Source organism: Vanessa atalanta, chromosome 22 (assembly GCF_905147765.1).
Source record: "Vanessa atalanta chromosome 22, ilVanAtal1.2, whole genome shotgun sequence".
Classification (NCBI taxonomy): Eukaryota; Metazoa; Arthropoda; class Insecta; order Lepidoptera; family Nymphalidae; genus Vanessa; species Vanessa atalanta.
In genome coordinates this window covers 5617927-5644684 of record NC_061892.1, presented here as the reverse complement: position 1 = coordinate 5644684, position 26758 = coordinate 5617927, and positions in this window count along the sequence as shown.

Genomic DNA, 26758 nt, shown 5'->3' with positions numbered 1-26758 from the left:
GAAACTGGTATGTTGTTGTCGGGGCACACATTATATGTCCTCAATTCGCAGCTGTACGGTTGAACTTCTCATCCGGATTACGGTGCGATTGAGGTAACAGTATGGTTGAGGTGGGCTCTGCAGGGCTTTTTCTTCCCATACTGTGTAGGCACTTTATTGGCAATGGTCTCATCTGTATCGTAGACCATGGGCAATAGAGTGTGCTACTTTGTTAGGCGTCTCTGGCGTGCTAACCATTTCAAAGGTGTCGTACTTTTATCTTGAATTGCGCAGTTTGGGACATTGGTATGGCATTCACCTCTCTTTTCCTTTCCCTGTTTAAATGATGTGTTGCCGTTGTCAGAAAGCCGGCATTTTTGAGATCAGCAATACATTTTTCGTTGAATTACCTTTTCAATGCTCAGTCAACAAAATTTTCATACTTCAAAATTTTATTTTTGAATTCTTGCTGCTGATGTTTGAGTGCACGCTTACATCTGTAGTGAGGATTTAAAACATTCGGCTATTTAATAAAATTCAGAAGGCCCCATAGTTAAGTAGCCTCACATTAGTTCTTACATGTGTTTTTTTTTTTTTTCCTTTAAAACCTCAAGATGCAGCAGACTCCGACACAATCTCTGGTGCAGCTCGGAGAGACCCGCCTCGGTCGGATGATGAAGCGGTCGAGGACGCCTCGCTGTCAGGAACGGCCGTCTTACCGAACCCTAGTTCTCCTAAACCGGAAACGAGTGCAGAATATAAAAGAAGGCGCTGACCGAGCCTCGATTCATTCTGCGAGTGTCATTCGTGACGTTTGATACTGGGCGAATTCTATCTCGAAAGTTAGCTTGTGTGTAGTGTGTACATATTGTTTTTTTTATGTAACTAATGTTTTGTCAAATTGTTCATTATAAGGTTGTTATCCGTGTTTTTTTTTTTTTAAAACTCAAATTCCCTTCTGATCGATAAGAGTATAGTATCGGTAAAAGATTAATAGAATATTAATTGAAACAATTTTATACTAAGTAAAAGATACTTACATATTTAGGTCATATTAAAATATATATTTAGATTAAAATTAAAAGCGATCTATTGATAATGATAACAAATGATATTTACACGTAATTAAATAATTTAAATGTAGTTATGCAGTAACGAGCAAAGAAACGTCTTTTGACTTAACAGAAAAATTTAATATCCTTTTTTTAAATAGTAGCTATTATAGTATTAAAACGAATTACTAATATTCCTGTTTACCCCTCCATGTAAGCTTAAAACTTGTGTTAGGACTGGGAACAACAATAGCCCAAGGGGTCAGGATTGATCCTGCGACTCTTCGCATCGCTAACCTTTTTTTTACGAGGAGGAAATGCATTTACGCATGCCGCCCAGGGACCGCCCCCGACCGGGTCCCACATACCCATCCCGGTGGACGGGTATGTGGGACTCAACCGGGATCTAATGCCCCGTGCCAGGGCACGCTAATGCTAATGCCCTGTCCTGCCCACTAAAACCATCCTCGGGCTTCCATCATGCCGCCGAGTGGTGAGGCCACGGGATCGCCAAGGGCATGCAACCGCGATCCCACCAGCACGACGAGCAAGCTCAAGTCGGCCCCGTTGCCCATGTACCTCAAAAATCGCTAACCTAACCTTTACCTACACCATTCTATATGACAAGAAACAACCCGAATTATTTTATCAATAATTAAAAACTAAATGTGATTAATCATAATTCTTGTTTCAAATTCACGGAAGTCTTTGCCAAATGAAATTAGAACGATGACGAGTTGAATATTTAAATGATAATTGAATGATAAAATTAATTTATCTGTGCATACAATTGGTTTGTAAAGTCATTTATCAAATTGATGGATTCGTAGTAGTGAATATTTCATGACGTCATTACTAATTTTCAAACTTATATATCTCATTGATTATATCTCTATTCTTGACGGCGTTTTGTTGCTTGCAACTTTTCGAATTAATTATAAATGTACATGCAAAGGAAATCACACGGCATATTAATGGATGATGTTTTTTACTAAATGAAATGGGGAAAACGGGGCATATAACATAATTTCTTTAATGTATACATTTTAATATTCTCTCAGATCTTTTATAGATCAGCAATGGGATAATTACAAGGTAACTACACGGTAAGTAACTTAAGTAAAGTAACTTACGTAAAAAAACATGTATAAACGTGAATTATTTTAAATAGAACATAATATTTCAAAAATGTTCCTACAGAAAACAAAATTAATTATTTGTTGAAATCATTATTATTCCGCTTTAATCAGTTTACTCGGAATTAGGGCTAAGCTCAAATCTGGGTGAGTACCTACTCATGACAGATTCTCTTTACATGCACCCTTCTAAACTACTGGTGAACTAAAAGCACAAGAGACATTACATTGGTTTCCAAGGTTGGTGACGGCTAATAAAAAAACAACACCAATAACAGTACAAACATTGGTTTGTGTGGTGCTAACCACTTATTACGTGGCCCATTTGATAGAATTTAACTTTTGACGGCAGTCAAAGTTTTTTTTTTTATAAATCAAATCAATTTATTCAAGTAAATACAATGAAGAGTTTTTGAATCGTCGATATTTAAACTTCATCACTGTTACGGAAAGCAGCCTCCAGCGAGAAGAAACGGCAAGTAACTCGCATAGTTGCTCTTTTCAAATAAACAGATTCACAATGCTGTTTTTCACAATAATTAGTGTCCTGTGATGGAACCCGAGCCTAAATCCAGACGTTTTTTTTTCTAAAAACTATTCTTTTAATGAATAATAAGATTTATTTATGAATTTAATAAACTTTTTAAATTTTGTAAATGGTAAATTGATTATATTTCCCGGTATATTATTATATACACCATTGCCCAAAAACGTTCTCTGTACCGTATGCAAACGGAAAGTGTAATGTTAACGTAGGCTGAGGGTCAAATGGGCCACCTGATGGTAAGTCGTCACAACTGCCCATAGCTATTAAAATTTTTAAATGACATCGCCCATACGACGATAACCATCGGAATCATGTTATGTCCCTTTTGCCCGTGGATACAGATTTTCGCTCAACCTTCAAACCTGAACACAACAATACCAAGTATTAGTTACTGAAACTATATGTTAAAACAATTGAATTGAAATACATCATGGATCCAATTTAAAGTCTAACTTATTCAGCGTTTATTTGCGTTCAGTGATGTCAAATCTATTTGTGATTTATAATGGGACAATAACAAACAATACAATCGGACATGTACTCCCTTGTTAATAGTGCATACGTGTGGTAGTTCATTACTCGTATAATTGGCATATTCTACGTTTTATATTTGAAAATAGAGAGCATAATTTCGTCACATAGTAGTTTATTATTGATTTAGTAAAGTCACAATACAAAATAAATTTATTTATGTTTATATGAAGAAGAAGTGGAGAAAGATAATATTTTTAAGTAAACATTACACACACTAACTTGCGTTTGACACACACGTATATTGATATTACTATTATATTATACACGTATATTAAGAAAAGTGTAGGCTCTTTTTTGAAAGTTCTCAAGTCGTATCAGTTTGAAAAAATCGCCGAGATTTTCGAAGGTGAAACTCATCAGACGGGATCTCGGGACATCCGGGAATCGCGTGAGGTGAGGCAACCAGTTGTGTCAGATTATATGCTAAAGCGAACTCAAGACCAAATCAACCCATATGATCGGTAGTGCGTGAGTCAAGCCATTTGGCGGGGTGGGCATTAAAATCGCCAAACATATTTGGACGTGCTCAACCAGTCGGTCGGTTTCGGCATTATCGCTATGGGACCTATAAAGGCGCGCGTAGGTTCGCGGATGGTCATCGCAGTCTACACCTAGCCAGATAACCGATAGGTCCTGCCCTTCAAAGCTGCCGAGGCGTCGAGAGCAGATATCATCTCTGTCGTAAACGCACACCCATGTTACAAAGATATGTTCCAATTACAAATTGTAGTAGTCCCCCTGGGTAGGAAAGAAAAGCAGGAGAGAATATCTGGGTCTCGGTTAAAAAGAGCAAGGCTACATTCAAACTGCCAATGACAACAGACGTCATGTCAAAGTAAAAAATCAATGATTCAATTTGAATGAATACATTTTTTGACACTTGGATTTATTCTTGTAATAATTACAAGGTGTTGTACATCTGAGTCTTATTTTTCCTATCTTTCGTATCTTATTCTTTTTTTAGCAATCAAATGTGGTATCGAAATATTCTATGTATATTTGCTTGTACGAAATATAAAAAAAAATTGTACACCGATAATTTTAAATATAATTGTATTGCTGGTTCTTCTCGGTAAAATGTATATTCCGAAATGTCAGTAGCTTAACATTCAATACTATACAATATGCCATATAATAGGCCGATTTAAAAGTGAGAATAGGACTTCTACTACTACTTGAAGAAAGAACACTTAGATTTTGAATTAAAAAAAAAAAATAAAGTCTTAATTTACCGCGGAAAAATACGGACCTCAAATATTTTCTAAGAAACCATTGATACCATTTTCTCAAACCGCTGATAGAATTATTACTTGTTATTGTACACTCTTTAAAACTTTTAGCTTCTGACGCTTCTTGTTTTGGCAAAAATGTTACATATAACTCGGAAGTCACGTAGCTAGGTCGTTATGCTTTAAAGTTGCACAAAATCGCTATCAATTTATTACGGAAACGGGAAATGTTGAAAACAAAATTAAATAATTCTTGCATTTTGCATCATGGAGGTATTATACAAGTTTAATTTTTATGTGATATGTAAGTTGAGAATAGTTTCGTAATGAGGAAAAAAAACAAATAAGAGAAAACCTAAATAAATTGAAATAAGTTGTAATGTTTTGCCGGAGTGTACTCAAGTTTTTGATATGCCCAAAAGTACATCCCGATCAATACACCAGAAGCTAAATAAATTTTTAGAGACACCGCATTTGCCTTTTACTAGAAATCTAGTGAATGGTATAAAAATATTTTTTATATTTTTCTATGACAAAATATATAAGTTGCTTTTTTAAATTATATTGCAAAAGGAAGTCTCTTTTAAATATTCTGTGAAAGTGTTATATCGCAGAAGGAGGCTAGGAGCGGTAGCGTGAGGAGAGTGACCGCTGACCGCTCCGCCGAAGAAGACCAGAGAGTCGGCGTCCTTGTCCCCCGCTAAAAGCGTGGCTGGGAGCAGTGGTTCTCTGTACTTTGAACAATTTTCGTTTGGAGGCCCTTGCGGGCCAACTGTCGGGCCTCACGGTAGCAAGTGATTCCGTGATCCCCTGGAGAGACAGAGTGGACACAGTTTTTTAGTGGATATTCCGGTGTGCTCGCTGGTCATTGGAACGCCTAGTGTCTCACACACCCACACCACTTTATGTGGGAGAAACGGGTAAGAGCGTTTTTGCAGCGAGAAAAAATGAATCTTTTGAGAATGGCCACTCTGGCTAAAATCGGATAGAAGCAGGTCGTTAAATGGAACGTTTGTCTATTGGAACATCTGAATTAATAGTTGTACACACTTAACACTAACACTTAACATGAGTCATTGAACTCGTCTAGGTGGAATTCTTCCTGAATAATTCTTCTCAGGTCAGTGTATTTTCTTTTCCAAGCCTTTGATCCGTCTAAAAAGAAAAAGACAAAGAGAATAAGAGGCAAAGGTCACCTGAAGAGGATTAACGGTTTTCCCTTACGAGATTTCGGCCAGTTCATTCCACTGTACAAACTACAACAAAAAAAGATAATCATATATTAAAAATAACCGATTATTTGAATTTACCTCTAGAAACGAAATGATAAGTAAAAAAGCAAAAATTATGTTTGCAAATCACAGTCCATGGGAACGAAACTGGTTTTAAAATATAGTTAAGAAATTGAATAATTTCTTTGAAGACTAATTTAAATAGTAGGAAACTTAGACAAGAACTTGAAAGACTGGTCGAGAGAATGAGTAAACCGCAGCGTCAATTACAGAGTGCAAATACTAGATAAGGAACACGGAAAACCATTGAGGAACCTACAAATACCGGTATAATTACTTTTCTAGCCTCCAATCTAACCATTGACAGCTCCATTGCTGAAAACTTGATCTTTTGAGCTAAAAATCGTGATTTATTTTTTAATTATTCACAGTTTTCGTAATATTATTTAACATGGCAATCGTAAATTAATATATTAAAAATGACGTAAAATTTACGTATCGCTGACATTAGAAAGATTTAAATAAAGTAGTTTTTTTTTTTTAATTTAATTTAGGCATACAAGCAATTGATCTTGATCGTTAATCCTTAATGCACCACTTACGGGAATAATATGTTTGTCACATCCTTATTCTTAAAATGTCTCACTTACCCCCAATAGCGTAACAGAGGCATACAGAGTATTGACAGATATAACAAATGTATAATAACTGAATACAAAGTAATAATAGTAATACAACTCAGCTGCAACTATTTTTTGTTAATAGTACGATGGTAGTATACTAAGAGGCGAGAGCTGTCGTGGAAGCGTCCAAGATATTATTTTTCCTTGAAATTAATTACAGCATCCTTATATTTTTAATTAAAACTTCTATTTAAAAACGTCCGCAGACGACTATAAAATGTACAGCAATGGTCTGTCAACGATTTGCATAATATTTGCTTGGAAATAATCAAAAGATGACAGTCTCGGTCATTTGAGGTGCGGACAAAAGAATTTTGAGATGCGAATTTAAAATGGGAGATTTGTTTAAATTTTAAATGCAAACCGTTATTTACTATTTTCTCTTGGGCTTTATGTAAATGAATAGTTAAAAGGACCGTGAGCGCTGCGAATTTTTCAACTTTTAAAACAGTAGAAGTTTGCACAGTAATAGCCTTATTATTAAAATCAGTTTCGAGTGTAATGTGATCGGAGTAACGTTTTAAAACCAAAAAGTTTTTATTTAAAACCACAGATGTAATGAAAAATATTGATTGGTATAAAAATTGAGATAGTTGTCAAGAAATATTTATAAGAGTTGGAACGTTGGATGTTCAAAGTATCAGTACAGTAGATTGTGGTAACGTACGCTTTTTAACCGCCGTTACGTATAAACACAGTGATGTCTAGACCTTCTTATCTACGATATCTCTTAATGCGTTAAGGTCTAAGGGTAGCCTGACCATCTTTCTGCCCCATTTGCCAAACTAACTATCAATAAATACTTACATATGAATAAAAATACATCATCACAGATTAACTCACGAATATTTTTATAACTAAATTTTCATATTCGAAATGCATATTTATTTATTTAAACAAAATCACAGGCAAGTTTCTTGTTTTAAAATTTCACTAACGTTTTAAAAACGCCGCTAAGTAAAAAATGGCGCGGAATTAATTTGGATTAAGCCGTAAGTCCTGTGTGTCGTGCCTTTTTCGTTGGTCTGGTTTAAAATTAATTTCATTTTAATTTAACTCGCAAGATGGAATAGGATGTTTTTATTTTATATATGATAATTATTTAAATAGAAACAAATTTAATGAGTTTTTTTTTTAAATTATATTCCGACTTTACTGTGTAAATCTTCTAAGTATAACGTGTATCATAAGATTGGTAGTCCCTTTTCATCGGGTGAGCGTCCTCCTCGTTTGCCGCCTAGGACATATTCTTTTTTAATATATATAAATTAATCAGCTAATTTTCCATTTTTTTCCAAATACCTGTCGTGTTTAATAAACTAAATTATTAATAATGATACACTTAATTATCTAAACGTATATTGATAATGTCATAATTCATTTGTCTGTCTTTACATGAGCAAACATTATTCGATAGCTTTTAATGAAAATCAGAACTAGAATTCTATCATATTATAATCAGTGTATACAGAGAGTCGGGTAAGGGGATTATTTCGGTACCCTCTAATAATGAGCCAACGATTGGAGTGGGGCTTAAATTATAATCGTTTCTGAATATAATTGTTAACTTGTCATTCAATATCACTTACGTATTTAATAAGTTCTTCTCCAGATTCATAAATTAATTGTACTTTACATTTACCCTTTGCATTTCTAATGTCAGGTTGACGTTATTGGAATTTAAATGGGAATTAAAGTATTCATTAAAGGTCTTCATATATGAAATTGTCATTTTGTACGCAAGGAATATATATATATATCGCTGCTTTGGATGAATACTGTATTATTACAAAATACTACAATTTTGAGTTAATAACTTCCAGCGCCGAAGAATAATCCATATTATATACTCAGTAAAGATCATTTCGGTATGACTATTTTTGTGACCGTGGCGCCACTAAAAGCCTTTATACCATTGGTGGATTTTGGATGCCATTTTGTTTTGACAGTGATGTTTTACCAGTTGCGACGTGACTTTTGAGAGGAAGGCACGTTTTTTCTGCGTAAAACAGTCTTATTACGAAATAATACCACGAAAGTGCTTCATTTTATTCAGTGTACCGTATTATTTTGTGTTACTTTAGTATTTTATAAAAAAAAGTGCAAATTTTGCTATCGTTTCTTGTTTTGTAACCGTATTTCGGAAAAAGTAAGTATAAGTGTAATGTACTAATGCAAAATAATACCATATTCGATAAAAGATAGGTAAATCAATTTGTCGCTACTGTAAATAAGACTGTTTTAAAGATAATGTGATCATAATGTTTTTGTTATGGTTTTGGATACGCCACTGTATTCTTAAATATTAAGTAGATTTTTCAACTTAATACCCTGTTTCTGAGAAACGTTTCACGTTTTTCGTGTTTTTACATAGCTTGGCATGAGTTTTATTCTAATCGCTTATTTAGTATTTCGTAAATATAATAAAGGTACATATCGATTTTAACTATTTTGTTATATTTCAGTGTTAAATCGACGGACACTGCAAATGTTGCAGAACATAAATATTCCTATAAAAACTAAAGGGATAGAGGAAAAAGTAAGGTCTAAGATATAACATTTATTGTAAAGAATAGTATAGTATTTAGAATCTTACTTTCCGGAAGTACGATATTTTGATAAAAGTGTGAAATTTATATAAAACATATATTATATACATATGTATTAAGCACATTTTTATTACAGGTTATTTTCGAAAAAAATAAAGAAAATAATGTAGAACATAAAATACTATCATCGTTGCCATGCCAAGAAAATAATTTTAGGGATTGCGACAATATACAAATACAAGATTATTCCTCAGATGACAGCGTTAAAGACCCTAACTATGTAAATTCTCTTGATTCTTATTCAGATTCTGATAATTACGATTATTCTTTCCAAAAAGAGAATCGCAAAAAAATGAAACTAACAAAAGTCCATCAGATTGTTAGTAAAGTCGATCCAATGATTAAAAATGTGACTGATACAAGTCCCATTTCTATTAATACACCAATTCAGCGTCAACATTTTAATTATAATGATACTCAGCCAAGTACTTCCAAAACAGCAAAATATATTCCACCAAGTTCATCAAGTTCAAGCTTTTCTTCTGATTCATCAGACTGTTCAGAATCTAGCAATTCAGATTCAGAAACAGAATCCGTCCCCATTGCACAAAACAAAAACTCTGTTTCAAACAGTGCAGATTGTGTTGCGGGTAATATTTCGACTGTAAAATATACATGGCCTACCTCGAACATCCAAGCTATACTTGAGGGCGAAAATATCACACCTAATATAAAAATTAATGCCCTAGTGTCTAACCAAGCTATTTCTGAGGGTAGAGGTTGCGCTACGACGTTAACAGAACCTGTCTTAGAAGACACAATACCAAATGATATAGGAGTCGATAGTAAAATTGGTCGCAAACGGAAGGCTAATCCCATGAACTGGATATCTGTGAAATCAAGAATTTTGAGAAATCATGGTAAATCTTATCTTACTAAAAGTAATAAACTACTTCCTGAAAGACAACTTAAAACCGCATGTAGTGAAAAATGTAAATTTAAATGTAAAGAAAACATCACAGAATTACAGAGACAAAGTATTTTTAAGAATTATTGGGATATGGGTGATTTGCAACGGCAGCGTGAATTTATCATGCGACATATTTCAGTAATTAAACCAAGATATTCTTACAAAGTACACAATAGTAACAGAGGGAACAATTTCTTTAAAGCTACCCTGGATATTAACGATCGGGTTATTAAGACTGTAATACAGAAGACCTCTGATACTGGCATTTTAGAACAGGATCGGCGAGGTAAGCACCAAAATCACTCTCACCTGGATCCAGTAATAAAAAATGGTATACGCAAACACTTGGATTCAATTCCAAGAATCGAAAGCCATTACTGTCGTGCAGATACCAAGCGAACATACATAGATGGCAGTAAAACCATAGCTGATTTGCATCGAGACTATGTTGCCGATTGCAAAGCCGCTGGCGTATTATTTGGAAACTACATTGCATATTATAATATTTTCTGTGACGAATATAATATGTCATTCTTTAAACCTAAAAAAGATCAATGTGAAGACTGTGCAAACTTTACAAATGCAACTGAAGAAGAAAAACAAATAATGATAATTCAGTATGAACTACACCTAAAAGAGAAGCAACTAGCAAGAGATAAAAAAAACGATGACAAAATGTATACCCCAGATAATTGCATAGTATCAGTATACGATCTGCAAGCTGCAATGCCTTGCCCAAAAGGTGATACTTCAACATTTTATTATGTTTCTAAATTAAATTTTTACAATTTCACAATTTGCGATCTGAAAACTAAAGAGGTGAACTCTTATGTATGGCATGAAGGTGAAGCTAAGCGCGGTGCGATTGAAATAGGTTCTTGTGTGTTAAAATACATTGAAAGTTTAGAAGAAAGGGCAAGAATACTGGATTCAAAATTAGATTTGATATTTTACTCAGATAATTGCTGTGGACAGCATAAGAATCACTATTTGATGGCAGTGTACATTTACGCCGTACATCACTTTGATTTTATAAATTCCATAACCCATAATTTTCTAATTAAAGGCCATACTCAGAATGAGGGTGACGGCGTCCACTCAATAATAGAAAGGCAAATCCAAAGAAGTCTCAGATCTGGAGCAATATTTATTCCAGATCAATACATTCAGATAATAAGAAGTGCCAAGAAGACTGGTAATCCCTACAAAGTGCATGAAATGTCTCATTCGGATTTTTATGATGTTAAAAGCTTAGCAACAGCTATTGGAAGAAATTATTCAAATAATTCTGATAAAGAAGCAGTGAAAATAACTGATATAAAAGTTTTAAAAGTAGAAATGGATCACAGCCAAAATTACACATTCTTATACAAAACTTCCTATGAACAACAAAATGTTAAGACAGTGGTTGTAGACAAGATAGGAAGAACAAGAAATACGCAGAATAACATTGTATTGACGAAAGCTTATACAAAAAAGATGACAATTTGTGAAAAAAAGAAAAAAGGACTGCTAGAACTCGTAAGAAAAAATACTATTCCTAAATGTTACTCACTATTCTATGAAAACTTGTAGAATGTAATTTCATTCTCTTTATTTTATTTTTTATTTAATAATATTAAAAAGTTGATCTCATATTGTATAAACCATAATAATATATTATGTTCACTTTTCTGTGATAATGAAAGAAGTTTTATGAATAAGTATTTATTTTTCTAAATAAAAAGGCTGAGTTGTGGTATCTAAAAATATATATATCCTATTTTAATAATAATATATAATGTACAAGAAAGAGACAGTAAACATTTAAATAAGCGTGACTTATGATTTTATTGATAATTGGCAAGTAACTGCGATAGCCAAATTAAATGTTTATGATAACTTTACGATGGTATAAATGGTAAAGTTGTTTCGTTTTCTTATATTTTTATTGAAAACATTCTTTTTTATTTCAATAAACATTTTTTTTTCCAGTTTTTCTGTTTTTAGATATGTTTTATCTGTCATAACACGTAATGTGATATTGTACATCTATATTTTATGTTTTGTTATACTGCTTCTTTCGGTTGAATAGTGGCCAAATTCTTATTATGTCTATATGATTGTGAATATTAATGCGTATGTACGTCTTAACCCAACATATGACATTATTCTTGAAAAAATGTCATATCTATGCTGAATTATTGCAAAAAACGTCAATGTTAATGAAACAATGTGTGATTTTCTTTTGTCTCATTACTAAATTAAGTCAGTATACGTCATAAAATTACCAAAGACGTTTTTAAGTATATCGAAGATCCTCTAATTTTTTGTAAGTTGTGTTTTACGTAAAGATTAAAGTCCTAAGACGTGTTTGATTAATAAATGTTGAATAGATGTTCTATGTTTTTATTTCAATTTCACCAAAAAACGATCAAGGGGTCAAAAGTTATAATAGTTTGAAATAAGTAGTAAATTTCAATCAGCTCTGCTGAAAAATATTGCCGTTTTGAGTTGTTACACTATCCATCCGAACCAGCGATATATTGTAAATTATATTTAATTAATCAATCTATTCCCCGTGGTTATTTATGCACTTTTGCCATCTCATAGGTCATTCATTGATCCCTTTACTAAAAAAACCATGAGGGCGAGAATAAATAAGGGCTTTGAAGGCGGTTTGGACTGAAGCATCGGAGTTGAATTTTTTTCTTTGTAAGAAGTTGTGCATATTCCGGAAAAATGGTAATGGTGGTAAATTCCGGGAGTACGGTGGATGTCGCAGACATTCAAATTGTAGATCATCTAACTTAGTGGTTGTTTGTTGTGCTGCGTGTGGTTTTGCGTTGTCGTGAAGCAGCAGTGGTCTAAAGCGATTAACCAATCTCGGTTTTTTAGCAGCTAGTCCTTCCTTTATGATTTGTAGCTGCTGACCGGATTTTATAAAGCTGTAGCGACATCGGCGCTAGCCCACCAAACACTCATAAGTAACTTTTTTTGAGTCAATTTTCGTTTGAGGCACGGTTTGGCTGGGTCTCTAGGGATCAGCCATTGCGACGAGCGCATCCGATTATCGTACACCATCCGTCACTGGCCGTCCACGGGGCTGGTTCTGAAGGTCTAAATTTCCGTGCTTTCTTTTGCGACACCAGCACCGTACACATGACTAATCCTTTGAGCTGTTTCTGCAGCTCTGATGCCACGGTAGAATTCGTACTCGTTAATATACCGATATTTCATGTTTTCTATTGTGGGGTAATAAGCGTCGCCAATTAAAAAAATAATAAGGAAAAAACAAATGAATGACTGTTTTCAAAACTCAAATGTACTAGCTAAATGAATTTATAAATTTGAATTTGGAATTCTTAACCATAGAGGAGACATTTTAGATCAAAGTGGTCAGTACAACAAAACGCTAATTTCATATGTAAAGACCCAATATTATTAAAATGAATATATATATTTTGTTTTACTTGCGATTCTCTACACCTATATTTTTTGTTTTAGCAACGATGTTTTGTATAAGAATCATATGAAATTGATTTATTTCAATACAACAATTGTTTAGTCTTAATAAATTTGTATGAGTTAAAAATAAGAATAATAAGTCATAGTTGTCATCATTTTAATGGCATGTGATTAACAATATCATTTTCTTGGTTTTAAACCATTTATTAGGATAACACAACGTGTACAATAAATAAAAAGTTTGTCAGATTTTTAAAGTCAACAATATGTGTTTTGCTGGCTGTACTTGGAAATGCTTTTAGTTTTTTGGTTGCTTTCTTCACCACTATACGATCGGTTGAAGCGTCCTGTTGCTTTATGTAATTGATAGATGTGGTAAACAAAGTTTCGTTTAATGCGCTCTTAAGACGCATACGGGATGAAATACATGATCTGTTTTGTATCCAATTTCAATTTTTTATTCCAATTTTTAGCAGATGATAATATGACATCATTTGCTTGTAAGAGGTAAACATCACCAATAACACAAACTCTTTCAAAAATATAATAACTCCTTGCATTATCAACTACATGATTTAAGATTATATGTTTCTAGAAATTACACTGACAAAGTCTCCAATAAAATTGTTGTTGACATAAAATACCTAGTGAGTACCACCACCTCTCAAAAGAGTCAGTACAAAATAACTAATAAACAGTTTAAAATCACATGGTTGAACATAAACTTAATATGACTTAAAATTATGGATACCAAGTCAACAATCAGTCAATCAGGCTACACGCTCATATATATCGGTGTAATGATTGGTAACCATCAATATCGCTAATTGGGCGTATAATTTATGCGCTAACCAATGAGTAATGGTCCACTGTGGCCAACCAACGTCTTGCGGGCAGCCTTTAATCTTTGATTTTAGGATCTTTGTGTAATAGTCGATCGTATCTGATGCTAATTTGTCAAACATCACAAGTGTATAAATATATATAAAGCAATATAGTCCATTTACCGTTTATACTTTACTTAAAAACATTTATAAATCGCCTTTTAAATAACTGATAATGAAACAATTTAATGAAAGAATGTTAAAGTTATAATAATCAAAGATTAATAATTTTCAAAACAAAATTTATTCGATTCCACTTATTTATAGTCACATTAAAAACTACCTTAAATTTTCATAATAGCATGATATAATCTATAGGAATAAAAATGGATGTTTACAGTTTTGTTTTCTAAGCCTACCTAGTAGTTTTGCGTATGCCCAGAAGGTTTGTCGTAAAAAAAAACTTTTCGTTGTATTTATTTCCTTTCATATAAATGTAGCCGAACAAAGCCATGACCGGTAGCCGGTTTTCATTATAAATATAAAAGCCAAGACACAATCTTTTCATTTTCATGGTGCGTATCACTTATGAACAAATTTAAATATATAATATCCGTTTGCATTTTCACTGCATAGATACATATACACTTTATATCGGAAAAGTATTTCTCTGCACTGTTTATGCGACTGATCGTCCGAATAAATCCCAAGGTATTAAGGTTCTTACAAAGATTAAGAAAATTTAAATTTGATAAAATCAAACCTAAATCTACATTTAAACTATGAATATACACAAGCTAGCACATTATCGCTACTATTCCACGCGGTACAGAAACTATTTTTAATTTTCATTTGTAATATCTTAGTGTTAATAATTCTTCTATAAATAAAGATTGTAGTTTTTTTAAATAAATAAACACTCTGCTCATTTATCTTGTAATATTTATTATTCAATTTATTTTGAGTGTTCTTTTTTATTAAGTGATTTTTATTACAGCTAGAAGAGAGATAACGAACGCACTCGTTTCTGCGGACGTTCTATTGTGACCTATATTCCCACGAGGATATCTAATCACCGTCAGCCATCAATGTAACTAATTGAAGGTGTAATTTATGCGTCCGCCATTGACTAATTGTCGGCCTTAGTTGACGATCTTGTGGGTAACGAAATTCTATACCACCTTTGATGTAACCGTATGTATTTATATCCATTCTAATTGAAATAGTTCAAAATTAATCAAATCAACATTTTATCAAACTCTATTGCTAATTCTTAAAAAATTGGAAGGACACTTTATTTGCAAAAGGAAATAGCACTCCTTTTTTATTATTTGATGACCTATTTATTCCTAACATTGGTTATTGTACACAATTAAAAAAGACCAAAACATGGGACCAGTCTTTCTTTGATCGGTTCTTCTTAAGTTTGGATATTTTCTTTACTGTCAATATCTGTTCGATTTCAATGCCTTCACAAAATATAATCCATATTTATTTTGTTTTACAATGGATTCGCTAGATGGCGTTGGAATCGAATTAGACAGCGATGATGTTTCGTTCACGGAATAGTACATAGGATCAATTAAGGTTAAATTAAATTTGTATTGCTTCTAAATTATACTGGGTTCGAGATACTTCGTACAGATTTAGTACATGGTCCTTCCAGCCGGATTTGAACCAGTCATCTATGTATACGGATATACGAATCTAGTACAGATTTTTTGGAAGTTTATATTCTTTATAGCATAAAAAAAAAACGTACATTAATTTTATAAAAAAGTAATCCTGTCCGGCTAAAAATCGCGTGGAATGGAATATAATATCATAGTATACATTTTTTTTTTATTTGAGGAAAGAATACTATAACATAAGAATCGATCCAGCAGTGTCAAGTTATAGGTTTGTTAAAATGCGTAGCAGATTAACTAAATCTGCTATGAACGAACGAACGAACCTAGAACTATAATTTTAACGCAAAGTTATTAATTACATTTAAAGAGTCAACGAAGAGTAAAAACAAGAGTAGCAGATTCCAAAATAGCGTAGCTAATAAAATGGTCTATTGTTTTAAAATTATTCTTAACGTAACCTGAATATTAAAGCGATTGCTACACCGTAGCTGCTGTTGTAGAAGATATCGTGTAGCAGAGATTAGTTTAGGATACATTGCTTAGCAGAATACTAGCTTTGGTATTTATCTATAAACATAGATATGCATATGTATATTCAGTGAATATAACAAGTCCTATTTTATTATACAGCCTTAGCTTAAAATAAAGTCATATTGAGTTATTTTGCATTCCAACTTGATCTTTTTTTTTTATCCTAATGAATTTTCCTATAACAGAAAATTTAGTTTTATTTTTAAAATCATTTACCAGTTCTATTAGAAACTCGGGGTTCATTGAACAATAACATTCTTCTTATTTATTTATTACGAAACATACTTATTATATAGTTTGTAGCGTTAATAGCTCAATGATTTATTAATGGACAGCGTAGCGATGTAAAAAGTCGCAAGTTCGATCCTTATCCCTTGGGCTATTGTCGTTCCCTCCTAGAACAATCTTTAGAAATTAATAGGGATATCAGTAATTCCTTAAAATGGGGCATTGCAATTATTTTATAAAAAAAAAAAAAGTTTTTTTTGGATATTATTACGTTTATATAAGAAAAAAGTAATATAATGCAGTTTTAACTTTATTATACGAACCACGCAGTCCAAGTATTTTTTTCTTTATAGTCTTGCAGTTAAACCTTTTGTATGAAAACATTAATTCCATAAAACGCTATTATAAAGTAGACATTGTAAGTATAATTGTGCTGTATAAGCAGTTAATTGCAGAGAGAATCAAACTTTTACTGCTCCTTCAGTGTTTGCAACTTTGTAAATGAAACGATACAGCCGACGCTACAAAGTCTTAAATCAATTAGACTGTAATGTACTGACGTAAATTCTGTTTGTTTTTGTATCGAGAAAAGAGGTTAGGTTTGTTTTATCAGACTCATGAGGCTTAAGTACATAGAATACGTTGATTTTAATTAAAGCTTGTAACTTCAAATTCGGGCAAATACTAATTAATATTTAAGTGTTTTATTTATAGCAGGTTCATAATGGTTGTGATGGGACTTTTTGCAAGTACCCATCGTATATATTTACCGCAAAGCAGTGATACTTAGTCGGTTACTACTTTGTCAGTGGTCACCACATACTATAAAGTACTTCATTTGCCCGTCAGTCTACCAATTTTATATAAAAGACTAAAATTTATTAACTCATATAATTCTCTCCCGGGGAGAGAAGACCTTATTCTAGCTACAAAAAAATTACAGAATGTTACATTTTTGGTTTAGTTCAATATGTGTATAGATAAATTAGTTCGACGGCATAGAGGATTCTACACAAATTTTAAAATAAGAATAAAAAATGCTTAAACTAATGTCAATGATTCGAGTATTTTTAAATTTAATAAACAACAAATCAGCAATCATCTTGCAGACTTGCGCAAAGCCATTCCACAAAGTCAACGTTTGTAAGATTTTATTTGAAAACACTATATTTAGATTTTAAGTTTATAATTGATTAAGGAGGTATTATATTAAAAGGTTGCATCGAAATTTGAACCTTAGATACGTTACTTTAACCTTAGTTATAACTGAGTATAATATATTAAAATGTACACATTGTGAAATGTGTGAAATAAAATCAAATAAACAAAATGATGTATGATACAGATTTATACCTTCAAAAATAAATATCGTGTCAATTTTTAGTTTATAAGATAAACACGAATCACTCGAACAAACTTCGTATTTTACGGGGTTGAGTTTACAGCACTGCAGTTGGAAACTCCATAAGTCAATAATTCGCATTGGCTTCCAACTGAAAAACTTTTAACTCGATAAATAAGATACATTGCTTCGTATTGCTGTTTTTTTTTTAATACTTAATCATGTCTGCTTCGCTATTGTTCTTTCTTGATACAATGAGTTCAATGGAATTCTCAAAGTTTAATTATAATTAGTATGTATTATTGTCATATTAAAAACAGGTGGTAGATTGATAAGTTATACTTCTTCGATGTAATTAATAATAATAATTTAATTATAGATTTTAATTGCACGTATATAATGTGTGAAGTTGTCTATTTCGAACGACTTGGCACTTAAGACTGATGCTCAGCGAGTAACTTTATCATATAGTTTTCATGGTACTCTGTGCGTTTTGCACCATAAAATAACACTGTTATATTTTTTCAACGTGTAGATGAAGTATAGATTCAAAATACCAAGAAATAACAACATATTTGAATAATAATAAATAAATAAATATTGGACAACATCACACACATTACTCTGATCCCAATGTAAGTAGCTAAAGCACTTGTGTTATGGAAAATCAGAAGTAACAACGGTACCACAAACACCCAGACCCAAGACAACATTGCAAACTAATGATATTTTTCTATATCGACTCGGCTAGGAATCGAACCTTAGACCTCGGAATGGCGTACCCATGAAAACCGGTGTACATAATACTCCACTCTTCAACTAACGACCTCCGTGGTCGTCAGTCAATATATGTACACATTAATTTTATCAATCATTCGTATTCATATCAAAATATATTGTTAACGAATGTTTGAAAATATTAATTCGTCATGTTCGATGATGATTTAATTATACCTTTTAGTTTGTTTTTACACAACCGTGCAAGAGATTTTATATTACACAAAACGTGTGTGCAAACACTGGTGTGCTTATTTCTCTTCAGCCTTACTTTCTTCGGTGCGAGGATAATCAGACACGAGGAATTCAGTTGCAGGATCAACAGGTTTACATGTTTTCTGAGACATTACATGTAAACGCTGCCAAATTCTACGTTTCAGGCTATAATTCGACTCAGGATAACAAGCTAGGCTGTAGACTACAGCCCTTGTAACTCAATCAGACAATCAAAAGTTTTATATATGCGATATATTATATAAATAAAAATTTTCGACTTTATTTATTCGATTATTTTATTTATTAATTAAACTTGTTATCAGTTTTTAATAATTGTTAAATTTAAATAGATTAGAAATTAAAATAATTAAAAAACAATAGATAAATATAATGAAATCAATTTATATTTATAAATAAAAGTTTATGATATATGATGCTTTATTTATACGAGTATGCTTTTATATATAGTAAGCCTTCGTCAGTGAACAGATACAAACTTAGGTAACATAAGACTATATTTTTTAAGTTTGAAATATTTTACACGGTTTTTGTAATATTGTATAAGTATTATTATAGTTCTATGGATATTTTATTAGTCTGTCGTAATGATTAATATAATAATATATAAATTAACTAGACTTACTAAAGTTTCATATTAGATTTTAAATTAACATGGTTATTTTTATTACTAATAGTATTTAAAACGGGATATTTACCATGTTTTTTATTATTATTTGGTGGAGCTCGATATTTCGACATTATCTACGAATGTCTTGTTCACGACACTGACGTTTGCGGGTAGATGTTGACGGCATTAGAAGTGTCCATATCGGACTACCTCCTTTCTCGTACGTTAGCTGCATAAACACTGGTTACCACTACCACTGTCACTTTCACCCTTACTATTTGTTTTATTTACACTCGAAACAAATAGTAAATACGTGAATAATAATAAAAAACATGGTAAATATCCCGTTTTAAATACTGTTAGTTTCATATTAATTAATTATAGATCTTAAATAAGTGTGTTAAGCAGAAGAAATAAGGATGATATTTGTTTTTATTACAGTAACAACCTGTAAATTTCCCACTGCTGTGCTAAGGCCTCCTCTCCCTTTGTGAAGAAGGTTCTGGAGCATATTCCACCACGTGGCTCCAATGCGGATCGGTGGAATACACATGTGGCAGAATTTCGTTGAAATTAGACACATGCAGGCTTTCACACGAGGTTTTCCTTCACCGCCGAGCACGAGATGAATTATAAACACAAATTAAGCACAAGAAAATTCAGTGGTACTTGCCTGGGTTTGAATCCGAAATCATCGGTTAAGTTGCACGCGTTCTAACCACTAGACCATCTCGGCTGGCTGTTATAACTGTGGTTATTAAACAATATTTTTGATCCCTTTGAGTTGTGCCAAATGAGCTCAGATTAATTCATCATGTGGGATAAAATAGTACTAATCCGTGTCAAATCCAGTGTACAAGAGCTATTTAAAAATGCCTTTTGTAGAATAAAGTGCTTTTGAAAACATTTTTAGTAGTATAACACTCCTAAAAATACAATATTTCTTCTTTATACTTGTCTGTTTTCAATGATTCTTCTCCCGATATGAATTTGGTCAAATTTCGATAATTAGTACTGGATGTCGGATGATCTCATTTTAATGGATCCCATGACAGAGATTTTTGAAGCAGTTAAATTATTTGAAATTATAAACGTTCAGCCATATAAGCAGTTTCATATAAAAAGTATTTCACAAAATAGCTATGTGATATTTTTGTGCGGAAATTGCAAACCAACTTCGTTTTCTTGCTAATCTGCTTGTACAGGGATTTTAAAAGGTATACAGAGTTATTTCGACGTCCTAACTTAAAAGTGCGCCGCTTTGAAAATATGCAAAATATATTATAAACTAAATCACTTGCATAAAAATGTTGCCCACGGCTAGAAGAGAGTTTTGCACAAAAGTATGAATTCTTCATTATATTCTAATAAAGAACAGTGTAAATATGTCATTAAGGAAATGTTTTTGTCACTGGGTTCAGTATATTACTTTTATCTTTTCACATTTTTAGATTTCACATATTTATTTTGGCGTTTACGAGATTTTTTAATTAGTGCATAATAATAGGGCCATAAGAGCGCGATTTTTAAGGCAGTTTCTGCCACCACCACTCTGTGAAACCAGTTTTCTCCAGTGGTTTTTCCGAACCAATTCGACTTAGAAACTTTAAAAAAAAGTCTACTTATTTCTTAAAGCCTACCAACGCAGCCGTAAGCCACTGGTGTTTCACATGTCCATGGGCGGTGGTAGTCACTTTCCATAAGATGAGCCTCCTGCTCACCACCACTATCTCCTACTTACTCAGATGGCAAACCTATTCCATAAAAATAGAATAAAAGTTATATAAAAAAATATCTTTTGTTTTTCTTATAAAGCCGTAGATTTCAAGGCTTTCGGAGTAAACTATGGGTCAGGAAATTGACAGTGTTTACACTCTTATGTCTAGGAAATCACGTTAACCCTTGCTTTCAACCACGTAAGCCGCGTTTGTCTTGCACCTGAACTCTTTCCGGTCTCGAAGTTGCCGTTCCATGACATAACGAGAGTAAGGGATAAGACTTTATTGTTTGAGTACATACTTATTACTAAGACGTGAATATAAACCCGGGGTAAATACCAAGTTCAAGTACTTAATCTATATATATATATATATATATAAGCGAAACACCATTCACTCATTAATCACCTATAAACTTTAAATTTGGCAGGTAGAATATATCAAAAACATATCAGAAATATGCTTACACACACACACACACACACACAAATAAAATAATGTTATGAATTCTTATGTTCATAAACACCACAAATTAACTAATAAGTTCCACTAAATAGGCTCTCTAACAGAAGCTAATAAGCTTCATTGCATATTTCCGGCAAACCGGTATGTTAAGCGGAAGCTACAATCAGATCCGGAAATCACGTTATAGATCAAAACAGAATAGCAAATTTTCACCTTAAATAATATTTTTTGTTTACTGTATTTCATACAATTTAAATCAAAATAAACTTTTGTTAACTAGGATTTTATTTGCTTTATAAATTTAATTAGAGCCTTTGTGGTTGCTTTTATTTAAAAACGTATGTTTATAATTCTTTTATTTTTTTTGTTGTAAAAATGATTTTATTTATATTAAGGAATATAATATTTTTTTAATTGTAAACAAATAAGTATTTGATTGAATTTGTTCTGAAATAAATACAAATATTTAACAATAGTAATTGAAAAGCAATGCAATGCAATGCAAAATTTCGTTGCATTGTTATATACATTAACAATAACATTTTATAAGGTTTTTCCATTCAACGGAATCACGTGTTCTAAATCTAAAATTGGGTTATCCAGGGTTTCGTGAGTTTAATTCTTAGTTATTTGAGACATTAAGCTAAACATTTTTACTATCACTTAAATTATTTTTCCTTCATAAAAAAATCATGGAAGCGTCTGATATTGTAACAAAATGCTCAAGTATTTAATAAAGTCGTGTAACGTCCAAAAAAACGTCTCCAAAACATTGAAATGGTTTTATTCAATTAATTAAATCTGTATTTATCTTAATAACAGAAGGAAGCGTCGTCTCAAACCAACGGGTTGAAAAAACACCGAGTTCCAATCGCTCCGATTTCGCGCCCATTCATTATGACTGAACTCGAAAAATGTTTTAAATTTCCCCTTTTAAATACGTTCAGACTTTTATTCGGCACTTAATTTAAGTTAGAGCTCTTCGTTTGCTTTAAACTGCTATAATTTTACGTGGAATTTTTGTTTTAGTTTCATATTATATATGTATATTCCTTTACGCTTATAAAGTACAAAACTTTAAATTTAATTTATATATTTTACATTTGATTTACGGATTATTTTTTTGAGTTTAACTTTTAATCTATATTCATACTATAAATCTGAAAGTAACTCTGTCTGTTACTTCTTCACGCTTAAACCACTGTACCGATTTAGCTAAAATACAGCACGGAGATAGTCTCCATCTCGAGAAAGGACATAAGATATTTTTTTATTTCACCCCTCGAGGGGTAAAATAAGGAGTGACGGCTTGTGTAATGTAGGTAAAGTTTTAGAAAAATAGTTCGGGAAAAGCCGCAGCCTTTGTCAAATATTAATAAATAATATATTATTAGTTTTAAAAATTATAATTTCAAGCAAGTTAACACTCAGTTTGCTTTAAATTGTCTTTATTATATTAATTATTATTCGTGTCTCAAATGAGAACAGTCGAGAAATTATTGCGAACAAACTTGGTACTCACCGCAGAATATGATTGTGTAATATCGCGCCATGTCCAACTCCCTTGTGTGTGCGTGCTGTGTATATTATAATAATAACATACACACATATATAAATATATTATTAATTTATTTAATTCCATATTCATTTATTAGTTATCATCAACTATAAAATAAATAAAATTTCAATTACACTCTATTTCGACATATTTGTGAAGCCAACTTTTCAAACTACTCACATGTTTATTAATCAAATGTAAATCAATCATTCAAATTGTTTAGCTTTAAAGTTAATAAATGACTGCAACGGAATTTTATAATTCGCATATAAATAATAAATTTTTAGTAGTCAGTTTTTATGAAAGGAATCCATTCATTTTAGATATAGGATAATTTCAGATGGACCAGTTAAACATCGACTATTTCATTATACTTTTGCTCAACAATCAGCGGATGTATGGATAAGACCTTAAATATATCAAAGGAAAGAAGTGAATTGAGATTAAATATTGTAACAGTGTTACACGCACAAAAAATAATAACTCTTGCAATTTTTACTTGTTTGTCGTTTAACTTTTTGATGACTTAACTGATGTATTTATTTCTTTATACATTAATATAAAAAATCGCCCGAGTATGAAAGAGATGGTGCATATGTTTTGTCCTTTTCTATACCTGTGACAACAAATTTTAGACGATACTCAACCAGAATAGTTAAGACGTAAAAGCGTAACAATCATAAAACAACCGTCTTCGCATTCATAAAACTAGTTACAATTACGGATATTAATATCAATATAAAAATATATAAAAGGATCAAAATAAAAAATTGAACAATTATTTAGATAAAGTCGGAAATGCCTTGAGCTCGCTGAGCAATCTTTGAAGCTCAGCAGGTTTGAAAGTTTATACGCTAAATTTGATGAGTCGCAACATCGGATAGAGTTTTTAAAATCAGAAAATGTAGATGAAGAGATTGATGAAATTTGAGCGCATTTTGAGCGAAAGTTAATTTTGTGTTCAGAGTTAAAACTGCTATTGGAAAACGAAATAGAGTTAAAACAATGGTACAAGATAACTGCATAATGTTCTTTCATAACGAACGAAAAAAAGGATGGTACCGGACACGTTAACAACTAAAACTGTCTTTAAATGAAATTTGATAATATTATATGATTATTTCTACATTCATATATTTAGATTGAAAAAATAGTAAGTATGCAATGTTTAAAATAATTTGAAATTTAAAACTTCAATTATTCAAAGAATTATTTCAGAACAAAATTACAAATACATCCAGAAGGGTTTCTTTTCACAAATAAATATTATTTGCCGCCCGTGACTGTACTCTTAATTACTTTGCGATTCACTGAACAAAATAGAACGAATCGAGATTGGTCCTGTTAAAAACGTCCAACACGCGACTATTTTCTGTCACCTTGGAGGTGAGACCCCGAAATTCTAAACAGTATCTCGAGAAGATCACAAGACACTCGCTCTGGGCAATAAATCAAAAATAAATCTTTCCCATCTAAGAGAGTATATATCAGAGAAAGGGTTAAAGCCTTAGATTTATAATATTGGAAATGGTCTCAAAATTTATCGCTTTGTCATATAAAATATCTAAGAGACTATCATACCAAAAGTTCCCCAAACTGGTTGAATTTTGGGAAACTACAACAGCAGCATTGCATATGAACAAGCATGTGTAATCTAAGTTAGTATAGAATAAATAAAAATATTATTTTAATATGAAAATTAGAGCTTTATTGGATTTCAAATATGATGGTAAAATTAGTATTTTAACATAATTTAAGTTGCAAATTTAAATCTAATAACATTTAAGCTTTGGTGAAACGTATTCGTATCATTGATGTTGTGGGAAACTTCTATCTATGCTTCCCCCACAGGTTCTATCACAGGGTGTGAAAGGGCGGGACCAGGTCTTTGGTAGCCTTATTTAAATGAAGTTATAAACAATCTCTATTCAATTCTTATCTATCAAGCCTTTTTGCAGGATTGAGTAACATATAACCAAATATAATAAGTATAATATACAACATCCATAAAACTTCTATAATATTCTCTTATCTATGATTAAAACAATCCACGACTGTATCGAGCGGAGCCATAATTTTGTAACCAGAATCTTATCGCCACTAGAGGTATAGTTTTAGAACAAGTTTCTTACGTAATTTATGAACACCATTTGTAAAGTAAATCTTTTCCACACGTCTCTTTGCAATAGTAAATTGTATGGCTTAATATTGATTGATTTTATGTAACAACAAAATAAACAGTAAAAGTACAAAGCAAGATTTTTAATTTCAACGAAATATTGTATAATAGTGGTATGCATTTATCAGATTTGCCAATTCCACAAGAGATTCAACTCAAGATTCAAGAAAGAGATAATTTCAACGAAATTCTGCCACATGTGTATTCCACCAATCCGCATTGGAGCAGCGTCAAATATGCTCCAAACATTCTGCTCAAAGAGAGAGAGGAGGCCTTAGCCCAGCAGTGGGAAATTTACAGGCTAATGTGAAAATGTAAAAAAATACAGGAGATTCTATATGGTGCAATCGTAGGTAGAATTTCATGTGAGCTACCTATTCCAAAGCCCAAAGGGATGGCAATTAGACCCATCGAAAAGAGAACAGCCACAAAACCAACACTCTTCCGAGGCATGACCACTTTAGCACTATTCATTTCAGAATGCTATTGACAATTGACCGATAAACACAAAAAAAAATATTGGTTCAAATTCTGATTTGAACCTTGGCCAAGATACAGATTACGAAGTCACTAGATAAACACGTCAATGTATTATATTGAGAATTATAAGAGACTTACTCGCAGAGTATTAATATTTAAAGTAATTTACCTTCAAGCTAATAAGCTTAGTAAATATTCAATTCGTAATGAGAGATACGCTTATACGATAATATAAATGAAACAATGAAAATGTTTCAAAGAGACAAAATTGCTATTTTTATTCTTAAAGAGTATTATATACAGTCTTTGCTAACATAAATCTGTTCTATTTTCTGCTACCTCAAGAGATTGCAAAATCTAATTGAACCGGCAGCCCATTAGTAGAACATCCAATAATTATGTTATCAGAGTGAGATTTTTTTATTAGAAGTTGATAAATATATACAAGTACTAATCTTTGTGCAGGTGCTATTAAACTGATACCATCAACCGACACTTGGTGAAATATAGCTCTTTAGAATAACATTTCCAGTTTGCAACGCGTTATTGTAGAACTCGAGCGCCGCAAGATGGATACCACACATGAATAATGCACATTTAATATTTCGGATTTCGAACACGTGTATGGAATTTCTTGAAATGAAAGAGGGTTTTCTTGAACTCTAGGACCGGGCGTTAGATAGCTCGAGTTTGTTTACGATCTAAATATAAGAATTGTAAACGAAAATGATTTCGCACGAATACATATTATAAAACAAATATCGACCTATTATAGGTAAATTCGTTCTTATTAAAGGTCGATATTTGTTTGAACTTTATAGGA